Source organism: Protopterus annectens, chromosome 8.part1 (genome assembly GCF_019279795.1).
Source record: "Protopterus annectens isolate FY-2018-M chromosome 8.part1, PAN1.0, whole genome shotgun sequence".
Classification (NCBI taxonomy): Eukaryota; Metazoa; Chordata; order Ceratodontiformes; family Protopteridae; genus Protopterus; species Protopterus annectens.
The window spans coordinates 448,809,363-448,823,260 of NC_056742.1; positions in this window are offsets into that span (position 1 = coordinate 448,809,363).

Sequence of the window (13,898 nt, forward strand, 5' to 3'; positions counted from 1 at the left end):
TCTGGAAGGAAATAGATGTCTACATGGGTACAAGCAAATTCCAAAATAAGATCCAGGGCACCAAGCCAATAGACAATTTGCTTGTTCACCAATCCTATGAACTAATTCTTCTCTAAAGTTGAGACTAGGGGACATCCCAGAAGCCTTCTCCAGCATGGCTTGATATGGAGAAAACTATTGCACAGTACATAAGAGAATGAACATTTTTCAAAGTTCACATCTTTCCAAAGTGCTTATGTAATGTTGGTATAAAGGCTTTCAGTATAAATATCAGACAGTAAGTGGCATTTATATTCCATGATGGTAGGCAATATGCTTTTTGTGGGTCTATATTAGAAGACCAAACACTTAGGTGATCGAACACCTAAACGTCGATCTTCTAATATCGAACCACACAACATCGAACGTCCCAGGGAAACACATCCCTCAGCCACAACACAAAAAATATTACTTTACAGCTAAATGAAGTGGGGGGACATTGCCCCCCACCCCCCCTAACTAAATATACCAACTCCGAGATCACTCAACAGTAGGGTAATAGCAAACTCTGGCAAACAGCCAAGGGAAATCTTTCCCTGCGTTAAATCGGCCATTCGCCGTTGTTTGCTTTTGACATTGGGAGATCAATGTTTAGGTGTTCGATCACCTAAACATTCGGTCTTCCAATATAAACCGGTTTGTTGTGGGGGCATTTTTCTTATAGATAAAAAATCATTATTTACATGAGTGACTTCTGAGCACATTAAAAATGGCAGCCTATCACGTCTGTGAGCGAGATGTATAACTAGCACCTTACACGGTTAATGCTACCAACCTAGATGACATCTATCTTGGCAAGCTGCTGTGGCTTAAACAATCAGGCTTACTGCTGGACATCACTGATATTCACATGAATATCAAAATCAAATTAAAGTAACCTTTAATGTCATTTAGAACTATACGTGCAGCCTAAACAAAATTTTGTGCATTGGCTCAATTCTTGAGATTACAAAGGAAAATGAAACAACACATACAAGTAAAGGAATAAACATAGCTAACAAATACAATACTACTCCCAGTGCATGCAAGAAAGAGCACAGACATATACTAACACTCATATATGAAAATAATACCCTCTCAAGTTAAATTAACTACCCTATTTAAAGTAAAACAAAACAACTTTTGAAATGCCTAAGTTATTTGTCTAATATTGAACTTGATTGAGTTAAATAATACTGACTATGGCTATAATAAATAAATATTGCATTTACTTGGTATATATGAAAGTATATATTGTACAAATAAATAAAAGTTGACTTATTATGTGTCCAGACCCCTGGGATTAGTGCCCGAGTTCAGAAGTCTAATCATGGTTGGGTAGAAACTGTTACTGAATCTTATAGACCTGCAGCGGATGCTGCGACATCTCCTGCCCAATGCCAGATGCACTAAACAGTCCATGTGCAGAATGCATGTTGCCCTTTATTATTTTGGTGGCCTTTTGGATGCTCCTTGCAGAATAAAGATGTTGTATCGATGGAAGACTGGAACCTGTAACCTTCTCTGCTACCCTCACCACTCTTTGTAGTGCCTTCCTTTCTGTAACTGTGCAGCTTCCAAACCACACTGTGAAGTTGCAGGTGAGGATGTTCTCTATTGCACCTCTATAAAAGGTATGGAGAATATGAGGAGGAAGCTTAGCTTTTTTCATCCTTCTTAAAAAGTGGAGGCATTGGTGCGCTTTCTTGACCAGTTGGTTGGTGTTTTCCGACCACAAGAAATCCTCTGATATGTGCATGCCCAGGAATTTCATACTCTTAACCCTCTCCACACTCTCACCATTGATCCTGAGCACAGGGTGGTCTGTTCTTCTTTTCCTGAAGTCAATGATAATCTTTTTGGTCTTACTTAGATTTTGGGTCAAGGAATATCATGGTGCTGATGCTGTTCTTGCAGGGCATCATCAACTCCTGGAAGTTGCAAACAACCAGTCACTGTCATGTTGCAACCCTGCACCTTGAGGGCAACTTAATATGCATGCAGCTATAGAGATACTGCAGAAGTGAAATAACATATGAGAGGTCACTTTGTGAGCACATTAAAATGGCAATCTGTGCCACTTTTCATTAGTTTTAGCTCTTTGATGATCATGAATATGGAGGAGACTGCCCAGTCACCACAGCACCGATGTTTGTTGTTGCCCCAACCTGACAGCCTGAACTGCAGTCAGAAATGGCACTGTGAATATGTTGCTAGAAGAGTTCTGGCATAGTCCTCTGTCATTCTAAAAGGCAACACCACCTCACAGTCTCATAACCTGCTTCCAGATGTGTGTGCCTGCTGGGAGTGGGTTAATACATACCTTTTATAAATGAAGTCAGGCATTGTCCAGCAGCTGCAATGACACAAAGCAAACACAGCATGGTTGTGTCAAGAGGATGGTACACACTGATATGCCACATGCTGACCAGTACAGCAAATGGTTCTAGTCCAACCAGTGTCATATTCATTGTTCTGTACTTCACAGCAGTCAGTTTTCATACCAGCATCATATGGGTCAGGGGCTAGGACCACTCAGCCTACATGGTTATGTAGGTGATCTCCTTCTGTAGGTGTGAGATCTTCACTCAACCTTCCAGTTACTGTTGTATACATTACTTTATAACTCCTTCCTTAAGCAGTGGTCACATGGTATCTTCTATAGCACACTAGAGGTGGGGTTGTTCCAGAATATCAGCATGGTCCACTGGAGTGTCAACAGAAACCTACATTTGTGTGTCACTGTGTGAGGGAATCCTACTGACGTATGGGTGTAACTGTCACATGGGTTCTATCATCAAACTATGTCTTTTCACTAGCCCCTGGTGTTCTGATGATAGCATGCCCATTACTGTCCCCTGAACATCTGCATATTACCTCCTTTCTACCATGTACATTCTAGATTGCTTGCTAGGCATTCATTTTTGTGCTTGGGCATACACCATGAATTTACTTTAGGTAACAATAGCCTGCATTGGCATGATGTCTTATTCACATGCATGTGTCTGTTTCTTTAAGTGGGCAAGCTGATTTCTAATAGTTCTGCTTCCTATTCTCAGGTACTTGTAAAGGAACTTAAAGTGCCAAGGTGGTGCCTAGGGTTTTCAGAGTGGTAGTATGGAATATGCAACAGATGATGGAGATGTGCCATACCTAGTCAGGAATGTACTTTAGTATTCTACCTGATTCATCAAAAAGAATGAAGCAGTTATTTAGAAGTGTGTGTGTGTGTGTGTGTGTGTGTGTGTGTGTGTGTGTGTGTGTGTGTGTGTGTGTGTGTGTGTGTGTGTGTGTGTGTGTGTGTGTGTGTGTGTGTGTGTGTGTGTGTGTGTGTGTGTGTGTGTGTGTGTGTGTGTGCGTGTGTGTGTGTATCTAGTGATGCTTTTTCTTCAGCCGATGCTGGCACCTACCCTGCCATTGGCAAACATGGGTCCAAGGTGATTCCTTAGGCTGTAAAATATGAAATATGTGGTAGAGGGCAGATGCATGTCAGATGTATGTCATTAGTGCCAGTAGGACACTTTGTATATACATCCCGGATCATACATTACATTTTCATTTTGATGGAATTGTGACCACATACATCGTTACATGCATGGTGTCCTCTGTGCAAGCAGAATATTTTGCGTGTGCACAGAAAGAAGTGCATTTTGTAACTAAAGCAGCTATTCATGATAATGAATTGTACAATTCATGCAAATATTATTTTGCTGATATCCTGTTTATTTATGCTGCATTTCTGCTGTATGCATTTCAACAATATAGAGCAATTTGCACATATTTTCTTTGGTATGATTCATGGTCCCCTTCTGAAAATGGGTATTGCCAAGCAGGACTATGTACAAGACCTGTCGGGAAAATTTAATGAAGTAGAGTTTTCACGCTAATGTGGATTTGTGCGCGGAAGTTAAACTAACTAAACTAGCTGTTCTTGTTCTCTTATTGCTCTGTGTTACAGGAGCTATCCTGCCAGTGTTCTGTTGGTGCTGCCAGAGTCATGCTGGTAAGGAGAGTTTTGTTCTTTTATTTGCAGGATTTATGCTGCTCCCTCTAGCCCGCACATGTGTGATCGCGCACGTGTGTGTGTGTGTGTGTGTGTGTGTGTGTGTGTGTGTGTGTGTGTGTGTATAAAATGCCCCAGTTAGGTATACCTGGTGATTAGAGTTACTCAGGCTCAAACAAGAGCCTGAATTCTCCACCCATACCACCACTTGTGATTCAGGGAGTTGAGACCATAGCTCTCCACTGTCCAGATTTTCACAGAATATTTGACTCATATTTTTCTAGCAAATCAGTGAGAACTGAATTCACTAAATAATGATAGCTCTTTAAGTTTCAGTATTCCTATCTTTCAGGAAACACATGGTAACACAAACCACTTTATTTTAGCAACTTTCTAAGCTTATACAAGAAATATTTAAAATGTGGCCCTGGTTTTGGGCATTTGCCCCCCCCCCCAATAAATGTTGGCTTTTTCCAGATTTCTTGTACTGCGAAGTTGAGAGATTTAGCTGATTGTCAATGGATTTTACAAGGAGCTGAGAGCTTAAGGGGAAGAGAAGTTTAATGCTACTTATGCTAAGCTGTTTGCATTATTAGTAGCACAACAGGTAGTATACGTGTGTTTGATGCAGAAGACTGTGGGTTCTACTCCCACAGTATGCAGATGGATCGCTGATACTGTACTGTGTTGTACTTTAATGGGAGTGGGTGCTGCAGTCCTATGAATGCCCTCCTTTGCAGGAGTTGCTTACTAATTATGAACCCATTATCAGTTTGCTATCCATTCCCCATTGCAAAATTACTAGCTTATCATTTTTTAATGTAGCATAGGCAACTTATTCTTCAAGGGCAACAGGCACTTTATTTGCAGATGAAACAAAGAAATATAACGTTGTTTGCTAGAAGCAACCTCTTCATTAGTTACAGATCCCTTTAATGTGGAATTATTTAGATGACTTACTTCTCCAGAAATTTTGCATATTTACTGATATTGGTGGATTGCAATGACAGAAGTCTGAGTGGTCTTTTATGGTTGAAATTTCCTGAAATGAGTAGTTTTGTCATTGTTGGTTCATACATTTTGTTTCATTGCTCACTAGAAGACTGTTCCAAACTACAAATTTAAAACACATTCTAACAAGTGGTGTTGTATTATACAAGAAATATAATTTAAAACAATCAGGTTAATACAATCAGGAAGGTGAATCAAAGAACATATACATGTATACTTGGTCACAGGATCCAGGAGATCAAAATAGGGGAAGAGGCCAGTCACCAGTGATGTCCCCCAGGGTTCGGTGCTGAGAGTTTTTCTGTTTGGCATATACATCTCAAAAATAAAAGGAAATACGAAAGGCCTTTGGCAGACGAAGTTTGAGGTGTCTGCAAGCTAGGAGCAGTTAATGAATCCCCAAATGACTTAACCATCATGCAGGAAGGTTTGTCCCAAACAATAACTGGTGCCAGAATCATAAATTGAAACTAAACTCCAAGAAATACATTATCATATCCTTTGGGAAGTCATCTACTCCAGGGAACTGCCAAATTGACAATGACCCCTGAGAACTGACCTAGTTGTTTGGCATTTCGGAACTTGTGTGTACAGTGACCTAACTTTCGACCAACATGTGCCCAGAGTCATAAGAAAGTCTTTCTATATTGCACAGCTTATAAACAAATTGACTGTGACTGGATCTAGAGATGTTATTGTCCCCCTTTACAAAGCCCTCATTAGGTCAATCATTTTGTATAATGCCCACTTTGGTATGTAACTGTCCAGACCCATGCAACAATTGGAATACACAGAGAGATACCTTACTAAAAGGATACGAGTCCTAAACAGTATTCTTATATGGACCACCTCAAAGATTTATCAATATACTCAGTATCCTACAGAGTGCTTACAGGTGATGTGCCTGGCATACAAGGCATCTTCTGACCTAATACAGATGGACCTACTGAACATCAACAAGTCAAATGGCATCAGAAAAACTCAGTCCAGGTATGTAAACTGAATGTTTTGGAGAGATAGATATATATCCAGAACAGACTATACATTCAAGTAAAACAAAACTCATCCCTGTCCATATTCAAAATGCAACTTGGATCTAAGAATAAGTAATAGAAAATGTACTCCAGGATTGCCCCTTATGCCACTAATGGATAGAGGCAGTTCCTAAATGCTGTATCCCTTACATGGGTACCCTCAAATTATCTACAGTGTGATCACATTTATTCTCTCTAGGGCTAATATACAATTATCAGCCATGGGATTGGTAAGACCAATCAGGAAATGTTAATCCAAGCACCAAAATGGAAATTGGCTGACCTTAAAATGTTTTCTTCTTACAGAGTGATTCCTGTATTGCCTCTCAAAGTAAACGGACTCCTTCTCTATTGTCGAATGTATATGCTTTCTGACTTTGATAGGCTGAGATAAAAAATAGAAATTGTTGTCAGCCTATCAAGTCAAAGCTTCACAGGAATCAAGTCGAGAACAAAAATCCACTTAAGCCAGAAAAGGTCATCAAGAAAAATGTTTAACGTTATCATCGTGGAGGTCATGGTGGTTTGTCATAACCTTAAAATGTCCTCCAAGTGATGTCCTCCAAGTGAACCTTTGTTGTGGTAGTAAATAGTTTTAAAAATTTTCCCTTTTTAGACCACTAAGTGCCCCTGTCAACCTCCGACCCCCCCCCCCCAGTATTTAACAGCTTCTGGTGCCTCTGTCCAGTGGCATCCCTTCTTAGACACCAAAAAGTATATATGGTTAGAAAATGGACTACTGCGGTGAATGGCATTCACTCTCCTTTTATCACATATTTTATTGTCTCTGTGAAGTTCACACAGCATGTCTAGAGTGCAGGCAAGTTTTCAAGTGGCAGATCATTTGTTCCCACCAACTTAGTAACATATACAATTCATGGCCTGAAGGAATTGCATTGACATTTTTGGTACACGGATGCCACTAGAGGGAGCTGCTGAAGTGAGCATGTCATCAGCATGTTGCCAATGATGCCTGTGCTAAGGTCTGTGAGTAATGTTCATTGGCTGTCTTATCTATGTACTGTGAAGTTTATATTCCACTGCAAAAATGCCAGTTTGGTATCCTTGAAATGTATGGCTGCTCTTACACATGTATGTACAAAACATGTTTCATACACATACATTTTGTGTGCAGTGATGCACAGCTGCAAACCAACTATGTTATCCCCATACATGCTTGCCCATGCAAAGTGTTTCTATTCAATATGTTAATCTATCTGAGCTCAAGAATTATGCAATGCAGTCTGCTTTTATGAATCTTGACCACATATTTGTATAGCATACTTTGTACAAACTTATAAGACAGACATACTATATAACACGTAATAAAACTATTAAATTTTTGTGTGTGTGTGTGTGTGTGTGTGTATGTGTGTGTGTGTGTGTATACGCATGCATGGGCATGTGTGCACTTATGTGTAATTGTGCATTTTATAATTAAAACAGATCTCAGTTCCAACATTTTCAAATACGGAACAGTAAAGACCATAGAACTGAATGTAAAGATTTGTTGTTCTGTAATAAAAGTACCCATTTAGTACATAATGTAAAAATCAAGAAATGCAAATTAAGTCCTGTTAATTCATTAGTGCTCATCAATTTTCTTTTTTATTTACAAAAGAAATGACTCACAAGAACCAATTTCAGAACACTTGAAATGACTGTTAAATAATGCAGTATACGTCCTCATACCATTAATTCTGGTGTGCTGTATAAGTCAACTAAGGGAAACTTTTTTGTGAAGCCAACCCCATAAATTCTTTCTATAGCACTAGAGTTTGATTGTCATAATTTATGGAATAGGGTACATTCATTCCCAGAAGAACATACAGTGCACGGACCTCATTTAGATAACTATCTTTTATGCAACATTTCAGAGTCCAACATACATTATGCAAAACATTTAGATGTAAATCATGCCACACTGTATACTTTTACTATAATTTATTAACTTGAGACTTTCATTATGTTGATGAAAATGGAGTGCTATGCTCATTTCTAAACATAATTTCTCAAGCTAACTTAAAGCAATATACATTTCAAACATTTTTCAATCTTCTGAAAGACATGTATTGAATGTTATCTTGATAATAGTATTTATTTTTTATTTTATCTTACAAAATTATATTCGTATTGTACTTTGTTTCCATAGTTAAAATTTGTAAAGTGTACTCCTTAATTGTGCATGCTGTCAAAATCTTTCTGATATATGTTAAAAGATATTTTATATCAGGATAGGAACTGTAAATTGCATATCTTTAAATGCTTGTAACTCTCTTTTTATGTATTTTAAAATAATTCATATTTGTCAATAAATAAGTTTGGATGATGTCATAAGTAAATTTCGCTACCTAGAGGGATATTTCCACTTTTTGTTTTGGTAAATTCCATTCCATGAAAGCTGCTCAGCCTCTGTTAAAACACCATGTGGCAGAATTCAGGGATAGCATTCAATTCTAATAGAAAATTTCTTCATGGGATTCAAAACTGGCTGTATCACTTAATTTTTATCCATTTAGCTGCACCTTTGGGTAACATTTTAATTTCTGATTTATATTTGTAGAAGATGATTAAAGATGGATTAGTTAGACTGAAGTGTCCTTTCCTCATATACCCAGTTAAACTGTAAAGTTTGACGTCTTTATATTCTCATACAAATGATAATATTTATGTTTGCATTTTACTCTCATTTATTTATGGCCATATTGTATGTCTTAGCACATAACATACATGACTAATTTTGATGAGAAATTTCATAATAAATGGTCTTGTTAAATGAGAATGTTTGCTTCCAAGTATGCACTCAATTAGAAAGATTATTCCACAATGTTTTTAAATTAACTTAACTGGTTTTGTGAAAGTATCAAAAACAGGTATTCAAAGATATTCAACTCTACCAGTACCAATACTTGTTGTGTAGTTATAAGCAATGCTTCTGTTTTTGAAAAACAAAATAGCTATGAGTCCAGAAACCCTACAAATTATTTTAAAAACTATTCTACAAAAAGCAGACAGCAGATACGTGTGTGTGTGTGTGTGTGTGTGTGTGTGTGTGTGTATGTTATGGTTGGTAGAAAGAAGGAGGTGGACATTAGCAAATATTATATTCCTATCCTTTAACTTACTATAAATTCTTGCCTTGCTTCCCATCATTTCAGTAATTAATAGAATAGTAAAGGAATAAGTGGACATCATTGTCTCATGCATTTCTCAGTAATTACTCATTAGAATTGCAGCAAGAAGTATATGAGTGTACCGCTAACAGAATGCAAATTAAGTTTCTTAAAAACGAGCATATGTTTATGGATCAGACTACACATAAACCTGCTATATATTGTTTTAAACAAAAAACACTTTACAAAATGCTATCATGAGACAATGTGCAAAAGTGAAACTAGTCAAATGAAATTAATTGACAAACCCAGCATGGTGTCCATGAGTTGAAGTGTATACAGAGAATGGTGACGTAAACTCATCAAATATCAAAGGGATGAAAATGATTATAGGCTGACTAGAGAAATCACTTGGAAAACAAAAGAACGGGTACGAAGACTAAAGAAAAGTGTCAAAACAAGGTTCTGGTCATCAAGCCAAAAACACAGACTAAATTTAAGTTATTGACAAATAATGTCTCTTCAGCAACTTTTACAGATATTTAATCAATGGTTAGTAACTTTGCTCTCAGGAAAATAAAAATAAGTAAGTACATTAATATTTAAATAAATAAATAAATAAATAAAATCGAGAGTTTCTTCTAACTCTTTGGGGAGAGAAATAAACGTCATTTGAAGCTATGAAACTTTAATATTATTTTAGATATGGATGAATGTCAAAATCTAAATTGTACTTATGACATTAATGGCAATATAAAATATTTCTGGTGAAGACGAATCTGAAATACAAAAGTACTTACGCTGTTATTGCCTCATTTTTTCCAGGTTGTTTTGTATCTCAACATAAAATAACCAATGACATAAAACAACTTTTTTATTGTAAACTAATATTAAAACTATTATTCAAACGTGTTTTACAAAAGGTTTAAATGAAACACATAATTTTAATTTCAATATCAACCATCTAACTTTTTTTTACCTTCATATAATTCAATGGTTACTGTTTAATTGACAAACACAAATGGTGACATCTGAAATGCAAACCCCAATACATCAAAATGAGAATGTTGACATAGTGATATGTGTGCATCAAGAAATAACCTTTAAAAATTAAAACAAAACATCATCTTTTGCAGGTGGAAAAAAACCCTGCCATGCCCCTATCCCCTGCTAAATATATATATATATACATACATATATATATATATATATATATATATATATATATATATATATATATATATATATATATTTATATATATATGGATCTACTACAATTCACTGAAAGCACACTTCACTGAAAATCAAATTAGAGTGCACTTTTCACCGAAAGCTCATTTCACCGAAAACACAATTCAATGAAACACATTTCACCGAAAGTTGTAGATGGCCTTTACCCCACTGTAGTGGGACCCTGGAGTTGGTATATATAGTAAGGGGGGTGTGGGGGGCACTGCCCCCCACATGGGGGTGTGTGTGGGTCATAGCCCCACACATATTTTATGTGTATATTATTGTCAGAGAACAGTAATATATTGCAGTTTCACGTATCCATGTATATTTAAAATATGTGGGGGGCGTACCCTCCTTACTATATATATATATATATATATATATATATATATATATATATATATATATATATATATATACCAACTCCAGGGTCGCACTACAGTGGGGTAAAGGCCATCTACAACTTTCGGTGAAATGTGTTTCAGTGAATTGTGTTTGCGATGAAATGTGCTTTCGGTGAAAAGTGCATGGTCAAATGTGTTTCAGTGAAATGTGCTTTCGATGAATAGTAGTAGCTCCATATATATATATATATATATATATATATATATATATATATATATATATATATATATATATATATATATGGATCTACTTGACTACATCGAAACTTCAAAACAGCGAAAACGACTTCACCGACACCACAAAATCGACAGTTCACAAACACGACACCTCATACATACACATCATAACAACAAACAAAACAAATCCCCTATCCAAAACCCACACACACAACACAAGCACACCAAAATCCTTACAAACCAACAGTAACCCATACATACACAACTATCTACAACCCTAACCCAAACCCTTACCCTAAGGTCCGTCACTATCGCACACTCACCTAACCCGAGCCCTAACCCTAACTCACTTAACCCGCCCCTAACCAAAACTATCACTACTGCACCTACACTTGCACCCTAACCCTAACTCACTTATCCCACCCCTATCCCTACAGACGCCAACATCCCACACTTACCTTATCTCACTTATCACCTAACCCGCCGCTAACTAACTTATCCCATGACCCTATCCACCGCACAACATCGCGACACTTACCTTACTCGCATTAACGTCCGTCACTACTTACACATCCTTTCCCCATCTCAGTGTTCTCAGCGTCGGTGTCTTCCTCCGTCGGTCTTCTGCCTTGTCGATCTTCTGGCGTCGGTGAAGTCGTTTTCGCTGTTTTGAAGTTTCGACATAGTCAGGACACAGGTTACATACATATTGGCCTAATTATAGGGTGTGATGACCACATTATACTTGGGTTGTGTGCTTGTTTTCCTGATGTAACAAATCCCCCAATATTTTTGTGTCATTGCAGGTGTTATCATGGCTGTAGCAGCAATCTTTGGTGTGTGTTGATACTATCTGTATTATACTAATATCACAGCTGGAGTCAATAATTGCCCACAATCTGTAGTCCTTCATACAGCTGTTTGGACACAGGATGTGCATGTCTTCTGTGATATCTATCTCTTAAATAATGGACAGGAAAGGGTCCAGCAGACAGCCCTGATATGTGGACCTGATCATAGGACCTGAGATATAGGTCACTTCACACATTTCAACATATTTAGATGCCATGTATGTGATATAGTGGTCTCTCCACTTGGTGATATAGGTGTTTATGGGAACAGCTGACAGTGTGGAGTGAACACCTTCAGTGTGGATTTGTGTCAAATACCTTGGGCTAGACAAGTTCAAAAAGATGATAGTGTTGTCATCATGTATACCCTCAATGACCTCTTTGTGGACATCTAACAGATGTAACAGACATGATGTAGCATTAACAAATCCCACAGGTCTGTTGCAGACAGCCAGGATATTACTAGTGTACATTTAGAAAAGTTCCATGATGACATGTTGGTCTGTCTCACAGATGAGGAGAGTCAGGATGTGTCTATACATCCATGCATCGGGTGCTGCCCCCCATCTCAGATGGATGCATGCTGATATACACCCTTCTACAGGAACATAGTCTGTGTGGAGGGTGTGTTGAAGTGTGTATTCAACCATCTCAAGAAGATGTACGTGACATGTCACATGATAGGTGAACTGTGATGTTGTCACAGCCCATCATTTCTGTGTGAAAGGCCTGGATGAAAGTATGGCAGTGCATACTGGATATCATGATATGGCCTAGGGTTTGAACCCCTATGCAGGTATCACTAAGAAACTGAAATAATGGAAAAATAGGAAAACCCCTGCCCATGGTAAAGACAAAGCATTCACTTTAATGTTTTCACACTATTAAAACATAAAATAAATTAACATACAAAATTCACGGATTAAGCACTTTCACCTGATAAAATATTAAGGCATTATCAGAGTCTTATTTGTGTTTTAAGTTGTCTGTGTGGTGGTTTGGAGCAGCTATATATCATTGAGAAATTCTCCCAGCTGGGGATTAAACCTTATGTCACTAGATGGGTAACCAAATGGCACACTGACAGAACATATACTGTGAAAGTTGGTGAAAAGTAGAGCTGTCAGCACTGGACTACCCCAGGGATCTGTGCTTGTCACTTTACTGTTTGGAATCTATTTCTTGACAGTTCAGGCTAAAGTATACTGCCTTTGGCTTACCGCGTTTGCAGATTCTGGCATACTGGGTGCAATCGAGTCCACCTATGATGATAACATACTACAGTAGGGGCTAACACAGACAAATGATTAGTGACCAAGCCACATAGTCTACAAATAAATACAACAATGTGACTTTATTTTGTCCTTCTGCAAAGTGGAATTCCCAGCTAATTACAGCATTGATAACATTCCAGCTATGGTGAAACCCAGTAAATCAAGCACTGGAACACACGTACATAGCAATCTAAACTTTGACCACTAAGTGTCCATGTTCACATTGGTATTGAAAGCATGTGTTGTCCACATCATAAGTCATGCCATTGTATGGGACCCATTCCGAATTTCAAAGCTCTAAACTTCGAATTTCATATGATCGAAGATCATATGTTCAAAGTTTCAAAACTTTGAAATCCTGAAAGATCAGCATACAGCATGAACTGGGAGATTTCCCTTGTCCTCTCTGTAGTGCAATCTCGGAGTTGGGATATATATATGTTGTGGAGGGTGTAGGGGGCACAGCATACACATGTTTTAGTATGCTGGGTGGTGTTTTGGTGGGGTTCACAATTTCGAGATTCCAAGATCTTAAGATTCTGAACTCAATATTCTGAAACTCGAGATTTTTGGTTTTGAAATTTCATAGAGAACCTCATTGTATTCATATCTAAGGATTATATTACAAAACTGTACTCAAACTTCAGCAAAACACTAATATAGAGTATAATGCTCACTTTTGCTTAATATAGAGTATAATGCTCACTTTTGCTTAATATAGAGTATAATGCTCTCTTTTGCATGTACTTCACCAGATACATGCAGCAGGTGCTCCAGGAA